A 10613-nucleotide genomic window follows, 5' to 3' on the forward strand; every position below is an offset into this window, starting at 1 on the left:
CTCGCACATAAGAGGGGTAAGGCAATTGTGAAATAACAGAAATTTTTGCAGGATCTACTTCAATACCCTTATTGGAAATAATGTGGCCTAAAACTATACCTTGCTCAACCATAAAATGACATTTTTCAAAATTTAGAACAAGGTTAGTTTCAATGCATCTATTCAAAACTTTTTCCAAACTATTCAAACAACCATCAAAAGAGGATCCATATACAGTGAAATCATCCATAAACACCTCTATGCAATTTTCTAAAAAATCACTGAAAATACTAATCATGCACCGCTGGAAGGTACCAAGGGCATTGCACAGGCCGAAAGGTATCCTCCTATAGGCAAAAGTGCCGAAGGGGCAGGTGAATGTGGTCTTTTCCTGATCCTCAGGAGCAATAGTAATTTGCATATAACCTGAAAAACCATCAAGGAAACAGTAGTGGGATTTACCTGCCAGGCGTTCAAACATCTGGTCAATGAATGGCAGGGGAAAATGGTCCTTTTTGGTAACCTGGTTCAGCCTCCTATAGTCAATGCAGACTCTCCAACTGTTCTGCACCCGAGTAGGAATCAACTCCTCCTTCTCATTTTTTATCACAGTGAGGCCGGTCTTCTTCAGGACTACCTGGACGGTACTCACCCATTGGCTGTCAGAGATAGGATAAATGATTCCAGCTTGCAAAAGCTTGGTTATCTCCTTCTTCATTACATCAAGAATCACCGGGTTGAGTCTTCTCTGTGGCTGTCTTACTGGTTTAGCTCCATCCTCTAAATTTATTCGATGCATACATGTGGATGGGCTAATACCAGGAATGTCCGCCAGGGTCCAGCCTATAGCCTTCTTATGCTTCTTGAGAACTGACAACAACTTCTCCTCTTGCTCATCAGCAAGGGAGGCAGATATAATCACTGGAAAACTCTTGCTATCATCCAAGTAAGCGTATTTTAAATTTGATGGCAGAGGCTTCAATTCTGGTGTGGTCGGCTGGACAGTGGTAGAAGGAGATGGTTTCTCAGCCTTTACCTCATAAAGAAAGTCAGAGGTATGTGTACTTCCTGAAACATGGTTAGTCCTATCTGACTCTATAAAATCAATCTCGAGAGGTAAAACACCACCACCAGACATGCAATCAATATCACTCTCAGATTCACTCTCAGCATCAAATTCAGACATATGATCAAGTACAATTTCAGACTCAATGCATGAAGAGTGAGAGGCATGCAGATTAGAATAAAGATCAGTCATGTATTCATCAACAACATGGTCAATTATTTCAGCACGAAATACAGAAAGATCTTCAGAAGGGTATTTCATAGCATCCAGAATATTAAAATGAACAGTTATATCACCAAACTCCATGGATAGTGTGCCTTCATAAACATCTATCTTAGTTCTAGCAGTTTTCATAAAGGGTTTGCCTAGAATGATGGGAACTGATCCTTGAGAAAATCCATCTTCCATATTCAAAATATAAAAATCAACAGGGAAAATCAGTTCACCAACTCTAACTAAGACATCTTCTATGAAACCAACAGGGTAGGCAACACTTCTATTAGCTAAATGAATTACCACATCAGTTGACTGCAAGGGACCTAAAGATAGAGAATTAAAAATAGACAGAGGCATAACACTAACAGAAGCTCCTAAATCTAGCATGGCATTGTCAAACTTACTATTCCCTATAATACAAGGTATGCTGAATGTACCTGGATCTTTGCATTTTTCAGGAATTTGAGGAACAAATTTACCAATCAATGCAGAGACATTTCTGCCCATGCTAATTTGTTCACTTCCTTTAAGCTTCCGCTTATTAGTGCACAACTCCTTCAAGAATTTAGCATATCTTAGAATTTGCTTTATTGCATCCAACAGAGGTATGTTTACCTCTACTTTTCTAAACGTTTCCAATATCTCTTTCTCTGCCTCTTCCATTTTTTTGTTGGAAACTGCTCTTGGAGGGAATGGAAGAGGAGGAATGTGCTGCTTCTGCAAATCAGAATTACCTATGGAAGAAGATTCACCTGCACAGAAATTGTTAGGTAAATGTTTGTCATCACCTTTTTCTGGAGTAGAGTGAAGTTTGGCAGGTTCATTTGCAGATGAGGAAGGTGCTACGGGTTAAGGTCCTTGACACTGCTTTCCCGACCGCAATGAAATGGCACTGACATTTTTTGGATTTTGGACAGCTTGAGAAGGTAGCTTGTCAGAATTCTGGGACTGTTGTTCATTCAATTGTGTAGCTAATTGTCCCATCTGATTAGTCAAGCTCTGAATGGAAGCTCTGGTCTCTTGTTGAAACTGCATGTTTTGCATAGTCATTTGCCTCACAAGTTCTTTGAGGGAAGGTTGTGTAGGGGCCTCAACTGTTGGCTGTTTCTGGGGTTGTTGCTGTTGTTGGATTGGTGGAGGAATGTATGGTCTGCTTGGGCCAGCAGCATTTTGGAAGGAAGGAGCAGGTTGCTGTTGTTGTTGCTGAGAGCTGGACCATCTGAGATTAGGGTGATTCCTCCATCCAGGGTTGTATCTGTTGCTGGAGAGGTCATAATTGTTCTGCTGTGGTTGATTTTGCTGCTGAGGTTGAGGAGGTCTATTGTAAATATTTGCAGCAAAAGCTTCAGCCTGCTCAATTGCTCCAGGTTGCTGCATGGAAGGGCAAAGGTCTGTATGGTGGTCAGCAGAGGAGCACAAACCACAAACCCTTGCGACAGGTATAGATTTTTGATTCAAGGCCAGCTGGGTTACCAAGTTAACCAATGCATCCAATTTGCCTTCAAGCTTCTTAGTCTCAGATGATGCAGCTGAGTTTGTAGCTACCTCATGCACTCCTCTAATAACTATGGCATCATTTCTGGTGGTAAACTGCTGGGAGTTGGAAGCCATCTTCTCAATTAAATTTTTGGCTTCAGCAGGAGTCATGTCTCCAAGGGCTCCACCACTGGTAGCATCTATCATACTTCTCTCCATATTACTGAGTCCTTCAAAAAAATATTGGAGAAGAAGTTGCTCCGAAATCTGATGGTGAGGGCAACTGGCACATAGTTTTTTAAATCACTCCCAGTACTCATGCAGGCTCTCTCCACTGAGTTGTCTAATACATGAGATATCTTTCCTAATGGTTGTGGTCCTGGAAGCAGGGAAATTTTTTTCTAAGAATACTCTCTTAAGGTCATCCCAGCTCGTGATGGACCTTGGAGCAAGGTAATACAGCCAGTCCTTTGCCACTCCCTCTAATGAATGAGGAAAAGCCTTCAAAAATATGTGATCCTCTTGGACATCTGGGGGTTTCATGGTGGATCAGACAATATGAAATTCCTTCAAATTTTTGTGCGGGTCTTCACCTGCAAGGCCATGAAACTTTGGAAGCAAATGAATCAGTCCAGTTTTAAGAACATATGGGACATCCTCATCAAGGTATTGGATGCACAAGCTTTCATAGGTGAAATCAGGAGCAGCCATTTCCCTTAGAGTCCTCTCACGGGGTGGAGGTTGTGCCATGTTCTTAGAATGTGCAAAATTAGAATGCTCAGAATCAGAATGCTCAAAATTATAATGCTCCAAATCAGGATGTTCAAAATCACCAATAACAGAATACACAGATTCACCAGTAATGGAATGCTCAGGATGATCAAAAGGTATAAAATGATGCCTAACTAATCTATGAAATGTCCTATCTATGTCAGGGTCAAAGGGTTGTAAGTCAGATGGATTGCCTCTAGTCATACACTACATTCAGCATGCACAACTAATTGTCTTGTCATGTAAATAAAGGTGCAGGTTTGAACTACAGCTACCCTCAAATGATATCCAAATGACTTGAAATTTTGTGAGCAACCTTATAAAATGATGAGAAGATAGCACAAAAATTTTTCAGGCAAAAATTCAAAGTCTAACTATGGAAGCTAAAAATGGTAGGTTAAGAAAAATAAGTGAATAAAACTTGAAAAATAAAAAACTTTTGACAGAATCACTATTTTTGGACGATGGAGACCTCAGCCGGACTATGGCCAGCTGCCACGGCGTAGGAAATTTTTTTCTACCCCAAATACATATATAATAATTGCGATTCTGATAACCGGAGCAAAAGTTATGGCCGTTTGAAGTTTCGACAAACACAGAATTTGCTACTTTTTTGGAACTTTCAAATCTGACCAAACTAAAGGCTCTAGCTATTTTTCCCACAAAATATAGGTTAAAAGAAGTTACCACAAAAAAAATTCAGCCAAAAATAACAACCCTAGCTACTAAAACAAAAAATCTCAAATAATTCAGCATGGGTGGTCGCTAAGTCCGTCGCAAAACACTATTCACAGCAAAACACCCAAGACTGAAACAGAGGAAACGCTTAATGGGAAAACTGAAACAGAACACACACTAAACAAAATACCAGGACACTAAACAACACTAACACACATACTAACACAATACTAGCAATTAAACATAAAACACGAAAGGATTAAACACACAACACTAGCTAGCTATTATGAACCTTTGGACACTGCTCCCCGGCAACGGCGCCAAATTTGATCGAGGCCGTACCCGAATCAAATAAACATGAAAATGCAGTAACTAGGAAGTGATCCTAGGTCGTTTCCCAACGAGCAATGACAAACCAAATGTTCATAATATACTTGCGCAGTAACAGTAACGATTGGGGGGTTTGTTTGTTTCATGATTAAAGAGCAGAACAAGTAAACTGGAATATGAAACTACTAATATTAAAAACGGGTTGTTTCCTCTTATTCAGAAGCCATTCTCTTATCCTGGGTTATGGAGATTCGTCCCTAACAGTCAACCACTTAATCCAACCCTATTTCAATTTACTAAGCGAAAATCAACTTAGGGTTGTCAATACGTGATTAGGCACCACATACACCAGTTACCCCTTCGTCCATTAAGCATGAACACAAGTTAGGCTCAGAGGCAATTAATTGAACACGAAGCGTGCACTGATTAATGTTCACGAATTTGGGATAACTGGTGAAGGGAAAACTGCCAGGAAACCACATTACAAACGAAACCTCAAAGAGAGTTGGGCTTCATCCTTAAAAGGAAACAACACCAGAAAAACTAGCCTTCCATAGATTCAAACAGAAAACGCAAATTAAACATGAAGCAGAAACGTAAATGAACAGAAATGTAAATGAAACAGAAATGTAAATGAGAGTAGAAGAAGAAGCAAGAATGAAATTGTAATTAGAAGCAGAAAATGGAAAATTGCATTAAGAACGAAAACAATAGCCTTAGAACAGAAAAACGTGAAAACCTAAAACAAAAGCTCTGAATAATAAAATAGCATAACAGAATAGCCTTGCACGAATCCCAAGGCTGCTATTTAAAAAGAGTCACTCAAAGTCACTGGGCCCTATTACAATACTCTGGCCCAAAACGAAATAAACACTTAACAACATAAAATAAAATTGCGAAATTTCCTAATTAGAAATTAACTAAGGTAAGCGCTGCTTTATTTGCCCTCTTCAAGCCCATAACCAAAATCCGGATTAAGCCCAATGTTTTATTAATTCCTAAAATTAGATTAAAAACATCAAATTAGCTAAATGAGCCCAAATAATAAAACTGCCTGATTAATTGACAATTAAGACCAATCAGTAATTAAAATGGTGCAAAAAGGGTTTAGAAAATAGAAGAAAATGATGGCACATCACATAAGCATCCAGAGGGTGAACAATCCTCCATTTAAGATGATGTTGTTGTTGACCCCTCTCTATTTGATGTTCAACCAGTTCGCCAGGAGACTTCAACTGTTCAATAGTTTGAAAGAAGCCTATGAAGAACTGAGACAATACTCCTTAAGAAAAAAAAGCGAACTGAGTCCAATCTTGACATGGACAATGAAGTTTAACATGAAGAGAATGAAGAACCTCCATCTCCCATCCACCTTGATCGTTTTCAACATTAAGGCCCTCCTGCCATAGATCCCAACTTTCTTGCCACCTTTCTTTCTGAGAATGCTTACTCAAAGAATAGTGAAGCAAAACTCCAACCTAAGATTGATTGGACGCAGTTCCCTCTTGAAGTTGAAGAAGAGGAAGTTACTTGTCCCCCGTCCAAGCACCAAGAACCTTATGTCACATCTAAGGCTTTTGAGAAGGATCCACCAACAGGTATTGAAGTTCTTCCTCCACCAAAGTGGAAGCAACTTCATCCCAAGGTATTCAAGCCTTCATCTTTAACAGCACAACGCAAGGATGTCTACAAAATTTCTTCTGGAGCCTACATACAAAAGGTTAGCTACGACAAGGACACCATTTGTTGGTTTTGTAAGAATGTCGCACAAAAAATTGATCCATCTTCTAATGATTTCTTGCCTCCTTTTCTGCGTCCACAACATGTCAACTCTTCAATCCAATGTCTAAGTGTGTTCCCTTAGACTATGGACATCAAGCCCTCTCCTTGACTAAGGATAATGATGCAACTTGTACTCATATGTGTCGCAATGTGCCCTTCGCGGGCGAGCGAGGGCGAGGCTCACGGGTGCGCTTTCCAAAGGAGGAAAGAGGCACGGAGTCGCCACCAACGTTTATTTGTGGGAAACGTCGGAAAAACCGAAGGAAACCGGTCAAAAATAAAATTCTAAGTTCGGGATTTGTATTTACGCTTGAGGAAGGTATTAGCACCTCTCACGTTTGTCTCGAAGGAAAACAGCCTATTTTTTAGAATTGTGGAATTGTGTTATCTTAACTTTTATTTCTTTTTATTTTTTTAGGTCGACAAAAGCGGGGCTTTTGCTCCTACGTACCCTCCTTTGGAGAGGAAATCAGACCTACGTAGTTCTTCCTTATGCGTGAATCAAGTGATTCTTTTTACTTGAGGGGTGATCATTTTAAGGCGTTGGACCTTAAAAATGATCCCTTTTTACTTAGTAAGAAATTGACATGATAAACTTTTCAAAAAAAACCTATTTCTGTGGACGAGCTTGACTAGGCGAGTTGATTTTAGCCTTAGTTTCACTTTAGTTATTAGTTAATTCAATTAAGAATGAGAAGTCCCAAAGAGAAAACGTCCGATCGATCTTACGCTTTTATTTTACTAAAAGGTATTTTTTGATTATTATATTATTATTTTACCTCTTTTTTGATTTCCAACGTGGTTACGGCACGACCGAACGGTCGAAATTCATTTTAACCAAAATTAACAGATGATACAATTTAAATGTTCGGTGGAAATTTATTTTATTTTTAGATTATGCGAGAAATGACTTAAATAAATGGCTTAAGCACGTCAAAAGGGGGTATAAAAAGTAGACGAAAACAAGAATAAAAATACATGCAACAAAATGTGGACCACCACGGGTACATAGAATGAATTGAAAAGCTTGATTTGAGGTACTTACCCGTTGAAGACTGAAGAAAACGAAGAACGAACGATGAATCTTGAAGAACGGTCGAGAATCTTCGCGTAATTACTCACGGAAACGTTACGGAAGCGCCTCGGCTTGGATTTTCTTCACGGAAATAATTTTCCTCAACAAATTCGAGAGAGAGAGAAGTGCTTAAGGGGGTGAACCCTTTTCTTCTTCACTTCTCCCCCTATTTATAGCAAAATAGGGGAGAAGCTTGCCGCCCAGCTCGCCCAGGCGAGCAAGGTTGCTTCCTCCAGAAGCAACAACCTTCTAGAGGAATCTTCTGGAGGGCCCAAGTGGGCCTGGTTGCTATTTGCACCCCCATTTTTACTAAATACACCCCTTCTATTTTTTTGGTGATTCTTTTTCCGTAATGTTACGAAACTTTACGAATTTCATAACGATACTTATTTTTTCTTCCGCAAGGTTACGAACCCTTACGAATTATGTATTTACTCTTTTTTAGCTTTCGAAGAAGTTACGGAAACTTACGGATTGCGCAAAAACACCTCTTTTCGACTTCCGCCACATTACGGAATTTCACGGATCGCGCAAGCTTGCTTCCTTTAGATTTCTGAGACGTCTCGGGACTTCATTTATTGTGCAACAAAGGACGCCAAGTATCTCAAAGTGGCTAACCAAAGATTGCATGTCATCAAGTAATAATCCCCGGATGAAATTAGGGTATGACAATATGATATTTTAATGAAACAAGTGTTCTGATGGTAACATATGTGTGTTTTCATGTTTTAAAAAAATATCTTCTTCTACACATATGTTCTAATTGATACATATTCTCTTATACATGCATAAAGTAATCGACTCAAGGAGATTTTCATATATCTCAACATAATCTACTCATGAATACTGATAACATATTAGCTCTGATTATGTATTTAAAAGCTTTTACTTATATTGTTATATCTTTGATGATTAAGAAGTTTGTTGTATATCAAAGTTACATTCTTCAGATACATAAACAAAGAGTAAGTGGTGTGAAACAATACACTTTATACACTTTTTGTACCTTGATCTTAATCTCTTCATCTTATCCTTCTTGTTGTCAAAATTTATATTGTTTGTCATCATCAAAAAGGGGGAGATTGTTAAGTCTGATTGTGTCCAAGTTACATTGGACTATACCAAACAATTAAGTCCCTAAGGTTTTGATGTTAACAAAGTATAAATTTTATGTGTTAACCTTTCATGCTTAAGCTACAAGTTTATCTATCTCTATCACATATGAGCAGAAAGCATGAGGAGAAAGACTCTAGATGATAGCTAAAGTATTAGTCATTGGATGATACTGCCTCAACGTCCAGTCCCAAGAAGACAAGTGCTTTAGCACTTAGTTCATAGTCCAAAGGAAGTCGAATTATTACTAGATCCTCAAGAACTGAAAGTTATCTTTAGTAGTAACATTGATGGTTCAGTAAGTAATGTGTGCCATAGCGCACAAGAGGGAAGTTTTGAATTGTCTTATCTTGACATTCTTTATTCCTTTTGCCCTATGCTATTAATGTTGTATTTGAATCGTACACTAAAAGTCAACTCTGGGCACAAGGCGACACTGGCAAGATGTACATCTTTGAAGATACGCTGCAAAAGATGTTTGTGGTCCTCACACTTTCTCTCTGCAAAATAACATGTCACGTGTAAAGTGCCCAAGCTGTTAGACAAAGGGTAGCTGGGATCTCTCAACAAATTGTAGCTCTAAAGTGTATATAAAGCTTGAAGATGTTCGTGATGAAGTTGTTGAATCACTAGAGAATCATCTAAGTTAAAATGAACAAAGTGTTGTAACTTTGTCAGTTTAGTTGGACGAAAGAAATTTGAGCGAATCGAGTGAACCTTAGCTCTACTAAGTTAGCTTGTTTCCATTGTATTCAAACTTACTATGTGTTTGATAGAATATGTATTCTATCAAACAATAATTGTTGGATAGAATACATAATCTATCAAACATTTATTGTTTGGGAAAGCCAGGAGTGACTTCGTGACAAAAAAATACTTGGGTCTTAATCTCAGGGGGAGATTAAGGGTAGTGCTAGAAGTGGCCTTAAGAGTACTTGTTATAGCTAGAAGTGACCAAAAGAGTACTTGATTGTAATCAAAGTTTTGATTAATGGAACCTTTCTAGTTTTGAAGGAGAACTGGACTTAGCCCAAGAGTTGGGGTGAACCAGTATAAAACCTCTATGTTTCTTTACAGCTTCTATATAACTAGTTCCTTTCTAGAGCTTTGATTTCAAAATAATTCTAAAAAGGAATTTAATTAAACTTTGATTTCAAAATAATTCTAAAAAGGAATTTAATTAAACTGACATAAAAACTTTGCACAACATATTATCACACCTGTAGGGAGTGATATATAAACTTCGTAAAAACTTTGCCCAATATCACAAGTTGATATATAAACAAGTGAGCTAAGACTATCCTAGGCAATGTGAGACTTTGCCTTTTGTAATACCCAAAACTACATGTTTTAGACTTGTTTGAAGGTCGAATAATGGTAGACTAGTAATTGCTTTAGGTTGAACTTATTTATTTAAGAAAATACATCCATAATTATATAAGATAGGGTAGTGCTAAACCTGTGTTAGATAATATTGTTTAATACTTCCTTGCCTCTATTTATAAGCCATAGTTTTGAAAAAAGAAAAATCTCTTTGATAAGACTTCATTTCAATTGTCGTGTGCATTAATTATTTTTTTGCTAAAATACTCTAAATTGTCTCTTTCACTATGGAGATTGGAGAAGATGAATAGGTTCCCAATAAAATTAAGGGTAAATTTGAAAAAATATTATACTTAAAGACAAATTTAATTCTAAAAACTATATTAACCAATGTTCTTAATAAGTGTTAGTTAACTATGTCTTATAATTAGGGACACAAGGAATAGATGTCAATGTTCCATCTCATTTAGATACCATGAAGGTTTGCAAATTAAAAAAAAAAAACTTTGTATGGATTAAAACAATCCCTGAGAGCTTGGTCTATTATGGACTAAAAATAAATAACAAATACTCCCTCCATTTCTATTTATAAGACAATCAACAAATGTTTTGTCCCTTATTATATTAATAACTTGGAAAAGTATTTAATTATTTAGTAATATCTAACTCTTCTTTTAATCTTTTTGTAGTTACTAATAGTTACTTATAATTATTTAATTATTGAATATACCACCTACTCCATCTGTTCATAGTTATAAGAGATAATTGATTAATTTATGCTTATTAAGAAAGTAAGTTAATTTA

The 10613-nt window shown here is 37.4% G+C and overlaps 1 non-coding gene across 1 annotated transcript; it reads left to right on the forward strand.

Annotated features, from left to right (window-relative positions):
• The first annotated feature begins 3002 nt into the window (after positions 1-3002).
• On the forward strand, positions 3003-3109 carry LOC114368980. The gene has a single exon (XR_003657461.1). It is a non-coding gene; the product is annotated as a small nucleolar RNA R71 (small nucleolar RNA).
• The last annotated feature ends 7504 nt before the right edge of the window (positions 3110-10613 follow it).

This window comes from Glycine soja, chromosome 1 (genome assembly GCF_004193775.1).
Source record: "Glycine soja cultivar W05 chromosome 1, ASM419377v2, whole genome shotgun sequence".
Taxonomy (NCBI): domain Eukaryota; kingdom Viridiplantae; phylum Streptophyta; class Magnoliopsida; order Fabales; family Fabaceae; genus Glycine; species Glycine soja.